General features: G+C 42.1%; 1 protein-coding gene across 1 annotated transcript in view; it reads right to left on the reverse strand.

Moving 5' to 3' along the window:
• SMPX (small muscle protein X-linked) overlaps window positions 1-11,466 on the reverse strand; it is a 275,875-nt gene extending 264,409 nt beyond the window's left edge. The window contains exon 1 of the mRNA XM_069204734.1: window positions 11,135-11,466. The gene's annotated coding sequence lies outside the window, so the exon portion shown is untranslated. The remainder of the gene's footprint in view (window positions 1-11,134) is intronic.
• Window positions 11,467-14,544: the final 3,078 nt, after the last annotated feature.

The raw sequence follows: 14,544 nt of genomic DNA on the forward strand, positions 1-14,544 counted from the left end.
ACAGAGGAGGAGATTTTTGAAAAGTACAAGCTCAGTAGTGAGGTAATCCTGGACTGAATTGCTGAATTACAACCTTAGCTTCAGACCCCAACACTCAGGAGCAATGGAACCCCGCCACATGTACAGTTATTGAGTGGTCTACATCCCCTAGCTGCTGGCAGTTACCAGGGAGTCACAGCAGTGGAAAAGGGTGTCATAAACTGCCTTTTTCATAGGTGTTTGCTTATCTCTGGGATGGTCCTCTGGGTGACATCTAGGGACTTCACCTTTTCCAAGATGCTGATCCAGATATTTGTTTTTTGGCTCTCTGGTACTGTGAAGGAGGCCTTCCCAAACAGATGGTCCATATGGGAGACACATTCTTCTGTCAGGAGCTCTAGCTCCTTTTCTGAAAAATTCAGCTTTCTCTTTCTGCTCCCTGAATCCTTCTTCCCATCTTCTTTGGGCATGGTGTTCTCCAGGAACATTGTAATAAACTAGCAGTAGTGATGCAGGAGCACTCCTTACTTCCAGCACCTTCCTAGGCTTCTGGGTTGTGGACACAACCTGTATTTGTAATCTTCCTGGTCGAACACCATCATTCTGCATCCAGAATGCAACTTTTCCTATTTTGCAATTTCCTACTAGGAAAAAGCTATTTTGTTATTTACAAAATTGTGATTTCCTAATTGCAACTGTGAATCCATAGGAATCGGTATTAGTAGAATCTGCAGTTACATCCATGCTATTTTGCAATTTTCAAATAGCAATTTCTATGGATTCACAGTTTGGAAATGACAAAGCCAAAATTTTGTACATATGGCCGTACATGCTCTTTTTAAGATGAAGCCACATTTGTCTTCCCTTCAACCACAAACTTCATGCTCGAAGAAGCATATTGGAGGCCTTAAATTTATAGAATGGTGAAGCATGTGATAGGAAGCTGTCTGCATTCAATTTTAGGAAAGCAACATAATGTTCAAGACTAATTTTCCTGTAACTGAAAAAGTACACACAATGAAAAATGTATTAATAGATCTTGTAGCTCATTTGAGTTGGTTGATAGTTGCTCAAACAGATATCATACTTATAGATGACGATCACTGAGGCCAAACAAGGAATGATTCACAGAAGTTTTGTAGGTATTTATCAATAACAATGAATTCTCATTCTCAATCATACTCAGAATGATTTTGTCAACAAAATAATTCAATTTTAACCATGTAAAAGTCAAAGGAATTCAAAGAATACAACTTGTATGAACTACTTGGATTGTGGTAATTGGAAAGTGCAAAGTTTTAACAGAGTAATTATAGAATTCATTCAGTTACTGACCCAAAATGCTTTGCCTGTGGATCATGGAGTGTGCGAAACATTAGGTATATCAAGTGGCACCTAATAGAGCAATCAGAGAAAACCTATTAAAGTGCTGAGGGAACGAAGGCCATGTAGCATGGTATAGGGCTGTCTTAGAAGAAAACAACACAGATGTAAAGAAATCGAGAGAACAAACACATCTTTTGTTGACGAAAAAGAGACAAGAGGAAGTCTTAGTGGCATGGTGGAAAATGACCTTTTGACTAGTATTGCTACCCTCGTATGTGGTAAAAGGAACATCCAGGTTTTTTAGATCAATTTGCACTGTGGGACACGGTATGACACTGCTGTGACTCTTGATGATTCAAAAAAGTAGAACTTATATTTTGTGCTAGTTGTAGGGATGTCAGTGTGAACTAAAGTTAGCTGCTGATTTACTGGGTATCATTCATTATGACTTACAAGAATAACAATACGATAGTAAAGAGCCTGTTAATCAAAGATCAGATAATGATTAATGAGTGTCATAAGTGACAGAAGTGACAGAATGGAAAGACATTTGTTCAGAAACACTCATGAAAGAATGCATTCAAAGTGGCATTAGGATCACAAGGCCACTGTTTGACAAGACATGTACATAAAAATGTGTATTGATGTGTGCAGAAGTGTTGTGTGTTGTACATGTCTGATGCGTGGAGTGGACAATGTGATTGCGAATGGGTTACATATGGAGCAATGAATAGTGAGCATGTGCTGGGGGCTCAATGTGGGACATTAGGAGTTTTAGAGGGTTTTAGAGGGTGACAGTTCGAGAACACTAGTTGGCCCTGGTCACAGTTCATGATGATATGTTTGTATTGAATAACTAGTAAATCAAAGTACATTTACTCCTGCTTCATTGCTTTTTTCATTGACAACAAACACCTGGCACAGTCCTACCAGTTATCTCCGCCCGCCTTCCTATGGCGTTCTGCAATACAATAGGGATACCTTGCAAAATATGTCCAAAAACCCTCAGATACCCACTATCCATGACAAAATTGCTCAATCATGAGCATGCTACCTTGAAAAAAAGGTGAGCTTTAATGGCAGTGTAATTTTGACTTGCCCCTCTTTCTGGAGCTTGTACTGTAGGTGTGGGGGGGGTTACCGTGGTGAAGACCTGTGCAAAGGCAATGTGAGATAAAGGTATTGCATGCTAAAGGACGCGTGGTGAAGGCATTGCGTGCTAAAGGATGCGTGGTGAAGGCATTGCATGCTAAGGGATGCGTGGTGAAGGCACTGCATGCTAAGGGATGTGTGGTAAAGGCATTGCGTACTAAAGGACGCATGAAGGCATTGCATGCTAAGGGATGCGTGGTAAAGGCATTGCGTGCTAAAGGACGCATGAAGGCATTGCGTGGTAAAGGACACATTGTAAACGTTGTTTCCCCAGTTGCGCAGCTCATTTGCAACTAAAGGTTTCAGTGCTGTCCTTCCTACTTTCCTGTTATCTTTCAGTAACTCTTGGAAAGCACTGGGGAGAGAGTGGAAGAAACCACACCAGTCGAACTATTAACCCACCTCTACCTTGTGCTAGATCCCATTATTTTCTTCCCTCTAGTAAGACACCCAGTCTAAACCACAGTACGACAGAATGAAAGGCACAGAAAACAAACCAGAATCAGCAAGAGGAAGATAACCCTTCAAAGTCACACAGAGAGACTAAGGACCTGTTTCACAAAAAAAGTTGTAACCTGCAGAGTTACACGCGCACTTGGGTACAGATTTACGGCTTTGGGGAATTCACAAAACTTTCCAGAGGTTCCTGGAAATCTGTGTCAGTTTAATGGTACACTTCAAGAAAACCTTTTTTGAATTCCAGTTTTTCGACTGTGTATTGCCATTTCTACTTCTCTGATTATATGTGTTATAAAATTACGCAGGTTGAAATTACATTGCCTTTATGCAATGGCATTATTTTTTTAAATGTATCTCTACTGGTAAATATTTTCCACATGGAAAATCCCCTTTCACTACTCCTCATTACTTCTTAAGGGTTTGATCAGTTACCGCTCTGGAAAGGAACTGGATCATATCCTTGTCATGAATATCTCTGCAACAATTTTCAGGATAAGGAGGGGCTGGAGAGTAGCTTGACAGTTCGTGAGCAACCCCAGAATCACCAGGAAAACTTCAACTTCGAGCATCCACTCTCGTTTATTGAGTGATTTTTACAGTATTATTTCCTTGAAGGTAATATTGTGCTTGCATAAAAAGGGTTTACAAGTGCAAGGTCATCTTTTGTAAATTCCATGCCCTTCTAATAACAGCCACTCCTCAATGCAAGTTAAAAAAAAGGATCTATGAATAGGCCCAAAAAGAGACAACAACGAAAAGAGATCCACAGTCAACCTTAGAAAAAAGACTTCGAGAGATTGGCATAGAGAACTTGTGAGAGGGATAACGAGAGAGTAACAGATGCAGGGACACCTAAAGGCAGTGTTGTATCCGCGTGCCGAGAATGCGCGCGGGTGATAGAATGTAGAAGGAGCGGAGCGAGAGAGAAGGAGAGAAGAGACGGTTGCTGTGGGAGTTGGAGGTCGGGATGCTTCTCCTTACGTGATACCTAATGTTTTGACAATAAATACTGAAGACGCTTAACTTCGCTCTGCTTCCCGTGTTTACATAGCCGCTACGAGCGTCTTTACAACAGGCAGCTTAAAAAGCAGACAGTTAGGGAGAGAGTTAAAGGTAGCTAGATAAAAGCACCAGGAAAACAGCACAAATACAATCGCACAGAAATACAGTCAGAAAGACAGATGCCAAACGTGAGCCAAAAAGAAACAGACAAAAAGAGATGGATATAATGGGAGAGAGAGAGGCGAGGGCCTGGTTCAAAAAAGGTTTTTCATGTGTAAGTGGGCCAAATGGAGAGGCAACCAGCAGCAGGCTGGGGACGAAGCTTCTGGGAGAAAGGCAGAGATTCACTGGGTATTAACTCAGTCTTTCTTTTACGTTGCTGTGTTTATTGCAAAATAGTGCAGTAGCTCGATTTCTGTACATTGTGGACCTTACCACGGATTTAGATTGAAGGAGAAAGATGCAGTTACATGTCTGTGTTACAGCGTCCCATCACTGAAAACCTGTGACTATTGCCACAACTAAAAACTTGGGACGCCCAACATGAGACAACCTGGCAACTGTTGCGTTATGCCTTGCCTGTTTTTTCAATAGGAAACCCACATTCTTTATGAATACACTGCTTGCTTTATGAAGAAGATTGCGGATGGTTAGCACTGGTACTCATTTTGAGGGACCAGGACTTGTTTTTCACCACCTGCCTTTGAGGCAGAGCAAGAGAAAGAAAGACAGAAACGCGATAAGAAATGAAAACGAGAAAAACAGGAAAACAGTTAAAGAGGGAGCAAGGATGAAAAAGAATGGTCAAGAGGGAGGTAAAGAGGAATAACAAGTAGGCTGATAAAAGAAAGGGGTATAAGGTGGATTCAGGACTAGGCAGCTATAAAGTTCAGCCACAATGGCATTTGGCAACTCTAGGGCGGCTGCCCAGCACTTACTCTTTTAACAGATTAAGAGGGTCATTTAGATGAGTTAGGTTAGCCCACTCCTAAATGACCCCAAAGCTGGGGGTTGCTGATGAAAACCTAAATACAAAAGTCACTGAAAATAATACACAAGAAGTCTTCTTTCTGTGCGTTGGGGACATTTTCACATTTTCCTTCCTGGGACCAAAATACCTCACTTGCCTTGCATGACGGTCCGGTGAAGGAGTTAAGATCAGTAGCGATGACCCAGAGGTACTTTACCTGATGCCGCTGAGTTAAGGATTTCCACCCGCAGAGGCTCCACGAGTAGAAATCTCGCAGGTCTCCCACCTCTCAATCAGGCATGGAAAAGCAAGATTAGGGGATGGTGGTGCATCTTCCAGCTTTTGGGCATGCAAGAGCAATCTTGTTACATAGTACCTTTCCTAAATAATGCATTGACGCCACATATACGCTATAGACAGGGATTATGCGGTTTCGGCGTTTTTCACTTCATTTTGTATTTGCCGCATTTGCCACATAATGCATAATCGGATGCATACTTTGCATTTTGTGCCGCATAATTTAGTAACTACTGACTCATAATTTGTTCCTCCCTTGCTGCATAATTCCATTGGCCCTGGCTATATCCAGTATGCATTTACAAACTATCAGAGCTGAGTGCCACACTTCTGCTCCTCTAAAACCGTAAGTGTGATTATATGGCAACAGTAGCAGTCAATAAAAATGTAATGGCCTGCACATTTTACATCATAATAAAAAACAAAAGTGCAAGATACATGATCTAAACAGTAACTGAAAATTAAAATGACAGATCACGGTACGTACTACACTTGTGCAGCAAAAAGGTAATGCCAATCTTAAGGCCAACACAAAACACCAAACAAGTATTACACTCCTAGCAAGTACAGTACTCTTCTTCCAGAAATAACATTATAGAAACAATCCAAAAAACAGATCGTTATACCTAACGCAAAACAGACCACTTGGCTTTGCAACTGTGCATGGGTGCTTTTAGGGTTTACTAGAAAGTGATGCAAAGGCTGTCCTACTTTACAATGGAGCACTTCTGTGGTAAAATGACTCCTGGCTGTCCATTAGGAAGGTGGAATAACATGATTCAAAGTCGTTCCTGTGTCTTGTGGACAAGCATATTTTCCACTTTTAGCTTGAGGATGTTGCTGAAAAACGAACCTGTGGGTTAAGAATGGTAATTACTTTTTTCCACGGCTATGTAGTGGTAGATGATATGTAATGGATGCAATATCTTTGTAGGTTGATATTATCAACCTCATAACCATGATGATATATATATAGAAGTGTTCTTAATCTCCTATCTGTATGCACCATAAGTGTCAAATATTGCAACTGTTTGCATGAGATGAAGCCTCTGTTGGACAGTAGTACACTGAATTACTTGCTCGAATTGGGACAATTTAATTTGATTACACTGGTGCTGGTTTGATTTGCACCATTAGTCCAAGAAAACAGATTTCACTGGTGCTGGAGGACCTATATACCATGTTTCCAGAAGAAATGCATTTCATTAATGCAATTTTGCACCAATCTTCCTAGAACACAGGTACTGCTCTGGTGCAGTTTTGCACAGGTTTTTGAGTTAACCAACTGTTAGGTACAAGTTACATTTTTTCATTCTTGATGTGGTGCAAATGAAGGTGAAACACTGACTCAGCACCATATCCATAAATGTTAGTGCAAAATTGAACGGGTGCAATCTGAGGAATGTGCCCATCTGTCTTGTAAATAGTTAAAATGTGATAGATGTGGGCAGACCATGGAATACGGTCACTACCTGCCTGGCATAATTCATGTATTCAGGTATCTTCCTATATGTGTGTCTGTGTATATATATATATGTGTGTGTTTTTATTCTATGATTAACAATATGTTTAACATGTTCATAGGTCCTTGCATAGCTCCTAGATAAGTTGTTATATTAGATTCTTATGAATCCCTGCTTTCTTTTTTAGATCACAATGAGCAAATGTTATTCTAACTATTTAACAGCAAGCATTTTGCTATTAAAAAATTGACGAAAGATAAATTAATGTTATAAAAGTACACATATTAATTAACATCAAGTATTACATATCTTGAAAGTCTGTGTTTATACAATACAACTTTACTTCTCATATTATTTTACCCATTATCATATACCTTCTACATATATTCCCTTACTATGTATTTACATATCTATTTATTTATTACTCTAGTCCTACTGTAGAGAAAATATAAATAAATACACTTAAATCTATAAATAGCTTTCAAAAATAAATAAGTACGTTAAAAAAAAAAATAATAATAATAATAATATAACTTTTACTCTCTCATAAGCTTTACTCTGTCTCCCCATCCCCCTATGCCTCTATCATTCTATTCTCCATTCCCACTCTGACTCGCCCCAAACCCATTCTACTACTTTGATCTCCAAAATAACCCTACCTAAGCTCTCCCCTCCTTTACTGCATCTAGCTCACTCAAATCTCAGTTTAATACTATGATCTCCAAAACAACCCTACTAAATTCTACAACATTTATCACCTTTGACTCATCCAAAAACCCTTCTGCTACTATGATCTCCCTAACCCCGTTCCAAAGACTCTTCCCTCCTCCATCGCTCCTTTAATCATCCCAAACCCCATCCCATTACTATAAACTCCCAATTAACACTTCTGGATTATTCCCTCCTCTAGCCCTCCATTACTGTAGTCAGTTCAACTAACAAACTCACATATCCTCTGCTCAAATTAACACATACTAATACTAATACTGTACTCATATTTTCCTATACTAATCTACCACTAATTCCTCTTGGGTTCCGGAGTAGCGTGCTACTTGCCGAAAAGCGCTTTGATGCCTCATCAGGGATAGTAAGTGCTATATAAATACAATTACAAATACAATTACAATATGTAGAGAGCAATGGACTCCAAGAAAAGAAAGTGCTCCTTTCTAAAAGATGGCAGGAGGGTTTGGTATAGATTTCTGCATTATCTGGAATGGGAGATTGATAGTAGGGACTTTTATACATAGGAAACTTGGAAAAGAACCTTTACAAGATGCATCGATGTGTGTTTAATGTGTGGCTAGCAATTGTGGCAGGTGTGCTTTGGTTGTATAATTAAGGTCTATTGGCTTAGTTTTTGTATAGCATAAGGTGTTCTGGACTGCAGGTCGATAGTAGGTGCACAAGATACCATATAATCACTGATTAAAGAGAAGAAAGAGAAGCAGACAGAATGAAAGAGACTGGTGTTTTTTTATGTAGAACCTTACACTATATTCTACTGCATGTCTTTAAACAAAATATTTCACACCTGGTGACCACCTTGTCAGCATTGTCTATTTTAGCATACCTGCAGTCATGTTCAAGAGGTGAGATTTTGAGACACTGCAGAACGTTAAGCCCTTTCTGCACAGGTCTTGCTACTAAGGCTCTCCTTAAGAGTTGAGGTGTTTCATCTGGAGTGATAACTTCAGGTAAAATACTGCAAGTCACAATTCTAAGTGTTTCAAGACCCAGATGTATCGGGTCCGAAAACTCCAGACTTGATCATTTTGGGCCTTGAGATTCCAGGCCTATCAAAGTTGCTGCAAGTACAGGGTCTGCTGGCCGAAACATTGCCTGCCCCCGCTTACCCACTGCAGCAGTTTGGTGGAAGCAGATAGTGCCTCTTTCCACCTACTCAGAGCAGGCATATAGCACCAGCAATCTTTTTTGCAGAAATAGTGAAAAACTGACTAGTAAATAACTCAGTAACTCTGGGGTGAGAGGTTAATCCCCATTCGGGGAGGAAACTTGCAATGGCCGAAATTTGGTGAGGCTCTACCATTCGTAATGTATATTCAAGCCCCCAGGTATCCCTGCACCCATTTCCAACCACCTCATAATGTGGGCCTAAAAGATGATTCTGCAGAATGCTCGGTGGTGTTTAATATTTTTTTATTTCCAATAAATAGCTTATTTGGCTATACTACCCATTAAATATTAATAACATCAACAACACATACCCATTTGAAAATGTATGTACAACATAACTATTTTATGATTTCATGAAGAAAGATTGATAACAATTGGCAACATTAAAAAAGACTTGGAGTGACCATTTTATCTTAACTTGGACATTGCCTGGCCGAGAGAAGACTGCTTAAAATAACCCGGTTTTCTCTCCCCTCTATTAAATAATCTGTAGCAAGCACATTCATTCGAGCTGATTGCAAGGGGAGGGTGGGAGCCTGAGACCAAGTAATGGAGTCAGTTATCTCGAGCAAAACTAAAAATAATGTCTGAGAGGGTGCAGAGAGATGTGCAGCTGTCAGTGGAGAGCTGCTTTCTAGTTCAGCACAGCGCCCCCAGGGCTGAAGTGGGATCACAATGTACTTGAAATCTTGGTCACCTACCATGTAATATTAGCTGCTGTGCCCTTGGAGGTTTGTGCTTCTGTCACGGAACCCTACATCTGCTCTCTGATGCCAAACGTGCTCCGGTTTATGTCCCTGATACCAACTGCACGCACTGGGATCTGTGGAAATGTGTTTTTAATACTGCCCACCTGCTACTGGCCGTTGTCAAATCAACTATAAATGTTTACAAGCTTTGGCAAAGGCAATAGGTCACCTTTGCAAGCATGCATTTTTGCAAACATATTCAATAGACTTTGAAATGTAAATGTAATTAAAAAATTAAAATGCTGCTATAAAGGCGTTATGCATATATTTGCAATAACAAAAAGATAAATAAAGAATGCCCCATTAAAATAATTAATGAAAAAAGAATATAAGCGGAGAATAATCAACGATTCCAGGCACTGAAGCCAGCTGCTTTTTAGTCAAATGTGCAGAAGCAAAACTGTCACTTACAGTGATGAGTGGCGGAATTGGCCCGTACTCAAGCTGAGTTAGACAGAATAAAATGTGAAGGTCACTTGAGCGGGCCATCAAATCAAGGAGGCGGACCAAAGCCCCTGCATGCAGATATTTCATTAAACGTATTTCATTTTGAATTAGGTCAACAACAATTGAATAAAGTCACATAAAGCTGACCCTAGGTCAGACCTTAAAGTGGTGTTATAAATCCTTCGCAGTGTTAAAATGTCAATAGCGACGTCTTGAGCTTGACACCCCTGGCAGCTTCAGCTGCCTGCTGTAGATTCAAGGGCACATTCGCCCCCAAGGGGTAGCACCAGTGCACTGGCCTTAAATGTGGCTCTGGTGCAGGAGGCATGCCCTCCCTATTCGCACGCTACAAGTGTCAGGGCACCACACCAGCTCCTGTCACCCTGGGCCACCACACATCCAACAGGTTTCTGTAACCAACAACTGACGGAAACCAGCAGTAACTCAGAAACAGAAGCGGTGCCCACCCTGCTGGGCGTCGCCAGGGAGCCATGGCAGTTTTGAGTTCCACCATGACACTCAGCTTTGCAATGGCAAAGCCGGCCTACAGGGAATGGTGCAATAGATCACGCACCCCTCAGATAAAAGTATCAGAAAGAGGAAAGGGCAAAATGTGACAGCGATTTTGCAAAGCAAGGGAATAATTTCCTAGAGTTAAGTATTCCTGACCCTAAAACTCCCTTCCCTAACTCAATAATTTCAAAGCTTTCCATGGAGTATGCCTTTGCTTCACTATTCGGAGTTTATTAGTATATGCCCTACAAGGCCTTACATCATTAAACATTAACGCTGCCGGATTCTTATTTTCCTCCTGTCAACTCAGTGAGTACAGAGGGAAATGGATCTTCTCTCTTGTATATACCATATATAGTGTTTTCATTCCACTGTGCATTTCTACTAGTTGTCGCTCTATTTTTCAACAGTGGGTCCCTCCAGTTTTGGGTAAATTGCAAATTATGTTGACAATAAAACGGGCCTTCCATCTCCTGAAAAGGTTTAGTAAACGTCACTAAATTGTGCATAACTGCTGCCGCAGCAAATGCTTACAGGTTTCTGGAAAAAATACGTTACAAAAATGCATCTCCAAAGACGCAGTTCAAAACTGTGGCGAAAAATACACCACATTCACATCAAATAAACAGACTGGCAACTAACCAACAGGGCGCAATGTCCGCTCGATGCCAGGCGCCCGCTGCACAGCTGCGCTTCAGATTTCACGAACCCTTTATGAGTCACACGAGTATTTATGTTAAGAACATGCCCCTCGTGCTGGCTTTTGCAAACGGCTCCCTAACACAAGTGGAAATATTGCCCCAGCGAGAATAGGTACACGGATAGATGGCACCCCATCTCCCTGCATCCCACCGACTTACCTGCTCGGTTTTACTGGAGTTGAGGAGGATAGCTGGCAGGCGAGGCTCAGAGCAGGCCGGTCGGAGGCTCTCTCTACACAGCCCAGATAGCAGGAGAGAGCGTCCCTGGTGCTCGGAGACCAGCTCAGCCTGGAAGCTCCAGTGTAAAAGGAATTCCTCTCATAGCTCGGGAGCTGTTACTCCTAAATATAGTCTGATGTGCTCCGGAACTTTGTGCCACTCGATTGAGACTGGATGCACTGAAAGTGGGAGCTCGGGTGACAGGCTTCGAGAAGAGCCGGCAGCGGGCGGCACACCTCAGTGGTGGCCACACAGTGAACTCAGCCAGGTACACAGGCCGCTCTGGTTGTTAGGTGCCAGCGCTACTTGAGATGAAATGTGTTTGTTTACGTGTACCGCTATCTGTTCCTATGGGATTCGCCCAAGAGAACACGCGTATAAAGCAGTGCTGGTGCAAATGGAAGGGCATGCCGACGCCTAGGGGATGGTGTGGCGTTTGCACAAGATTAATGCAGAAACACGAGATAGCGACTAATGTGAGACAGCTAAACATTGAAAGCTCCCCTCCCTGTAGGGAGCAATCTTTTCATGGGATGTGTAGTCGTGTTCATACTTAGCCAACTGAAATGCGTCATACTGCACAGCTGTGGATTCTGTAGTCAGTTAATGAATAAGTGATTGAATGCCACTGCACCGAGTGCACAAATCAGGATAGACGCGAGTGGACGAACCACCTCCCCTGTTTGTAGCGAAGGGTCACTGGTTCCTCTTTGCCTGAGGCTGATGGAGGCCGTGAGGTGTTTATGGTGGTATGCAGCGCCCCACAACTTCAGCTGCTCGCATATGCAATCATTGCCTGCTATCCCACATGCTGAACATTTGGTCCGTCAAGTGTTTTTAACCTTCACCCCTAGGCCAGGCTCCTCTCAAACAGCGAAAACTGCCCAGAAGGGATTTCTAAGCTCACTTTCAAGTTTATGTTTGGAAAATCACACGCAGGGCCACTTGAATTAAGCAAAAGTGGAAGACCAAATTATGCAGCCGAGATGGCTAAATTATCGGCAAGAAAATTCAAAGTATGGAATCTAATGACGCACATTTTGTGATAGTATTACTACACAAGTTTGCAATTTTTTCATGTGTTAAAACTGTCGTGGCTAAGGTATCATCTGGATAGTATCCGTTTAACACCCAATTACATTAATACGCAACTGTAAAATGAATAGATAACTTTTGATCTGTTTGTGCTAGAAGCATTTTTTTTGCTAAAATCTGCGGGTTGTGTTGGATTATTGTGTGCAAAACAATAATTGTGAAGAAAACACCACGGCCACAGAATTGCATAACTCCAGCGACACTCATCATACGTTGGATTTCTGACGACGAATGGACACAGCTCTTTCTTGAGGTTGAACCACAACTGCAGATTATGAAGACACATTTATATGAGGTTTAGGAGAAACTAATTGGCCCCAATATACATATGAAGTTCAATTTGAAACGATGTTTCTGATGTACCTTGTAAAAAGATGTATCTGCTAACTTGACAGGTATAAGTGATCTCTTGAATTAGAATGTATCTCTTCATTTTTAAAGAGCCTTGAAGAAGTCCTATTATAGGACGAAACACGTGTCGGCTGAATCCTGTTAACACTTATGAGACTGTCTACGTATGGACCTTTCCTGAACTGATTAAAATCAGGTTGGACTAGACATTCGATTTTGACATTATTTTAATGTATTGGAATTAGGATTGTTAGGAATTTTATCTTGGAATGGATATATTTGTGTTAAATAAATAGAGGTATTTCTAATAAATTGCCACATAGCTGTTTATATTTTTAATAACCATATCTTCAAATCATATCTTGTTGTTCTTGTATTGATCTATAATTGATCATTGAAATTGTTATTCTGGCTAGCTAGGACTTATATATATGTGAACTCCACTGACATTTGTTTCTAACTTTATCTTTGATGCTGGCCTTCAGCCTTTCTGACAACCTGTACATTTTGTTCTTTACAGGGGAACTGTCTCCCGTGCCAATATCATAGATGCAAGGGTGTGTGAGTCCAGGGGTGAGGGAAAGCAGGGAGGAAAACTGTTCCAGTAACTGGTAACAGTCACCTTGCTGATCTAGGGTCAGGGAGTCAGAGAGGTTGACACCCTCCACTGACCCATCACTTTCCTGTGCAGAGAGGCAGTGAGGAAGAGGTTCACTCTTCTTCTCCACATCCTCATCTGTCACTAGGCGCATGCTGACTTCAGATCTCTCACACTGAAGTTTCAGTCGGTTTACATGGAGCACCCTTAGGGGGTTCCTTGAGGTCTGGTGGCCCACCAAGTAAGTGGCCTCCCCCTTATGCTCCTTCATCTCATAGGGGCCAGTCCAGCGATCCTGGAGAGCTCTGAGCTGTACTGGTTTCATGACCCATAGTTTGTCTCTAGGTTGAAACTCCACCAGAGTGGCCTTCTGGTCGTACCAGCATTTCAATACCTGTTTAATGGCTTCAAGGTTACTTTACGCCTTCTTCCAGAAGTAGTGCATCTGGTTGTGGAGGGCCAGCATGTAGCTAACAACATCCTGGGAGGATTTACTGGGAGCTTTCATCCACCCCTCCTTGACAATCCTTAAGGGCCCCCTGACAGGGTAGCCATGGAGAAGCTCAAAGGGACTAAACCCTACCCCTTTCTGGGGTACCTCTCTGCAAGCAAATAAAAGGCAAGAGGAGTCCCACTTACAACTCATGGCCTCAGGTAGGTCTGCAATCATGCCCTTCAAGGTCTTGTTGAACCTTTCAACTAGACCATTGGATTGAGGGTGCTAAGGTGTGATGAATCCATAGGTTACACCATACACGTCCCACATGGACTTCATGTATGCACACATGAAGTGAGTGCCTCTGTCAGACACTCTCTCTTTGGGGAACCCCACACAGGTAAAGATCCCCATAAAGGTTCTAGTCACCATCCTCCAAGGCATTGCCTCTGGGTAGTGGGTGGCACGATCCACCAAAAGCAGGATGAACCTGTTGCCTAGGGCAGTCTTGGGGTCCAATGGACCAATGATGCTGATGCCCATCCTTTCAAAGGGGGTGCAAATGATGGGAAGTGGGGTCAGGGGGGGCCTTCAGCTTTTTCCCTGACTTCCCACTGGCCTGGCAGGTGGGACAGGACCTGCAAAATGTATCTTGGACCGTCTTCATTCAGGGACAATAAAAGTGGGTGACAAGCCTGGCAAAGGTCTTATCTTGTCCCAAAGGTCCTGCCAGGGGTTTGTCATGAGCCAAACCCAGTAGGAAGGCCCAGTAACAGTGAGGGACCACCAGCACACATGCTGCCCCAGTACCCGGAGCCTTAGGTTCACTATATAGGAGATCATTCTTACAATAAATTAATTGATCTCCAG

Source organism: Pleurodeles waltl, chromosome 8, assembly GCF_031143425.1.
Source record: "Pleurodeles waltl isolate 20211129_DDA chromosome 8, aPleWal1.hap1.20221129, whole genome shotgun sequence".
NCBI lineage: Eukaryota > Metazoa > Chordata > Amphibia > Caudata > Salamandridae > Pleurodeles > Pleurodeles waltl.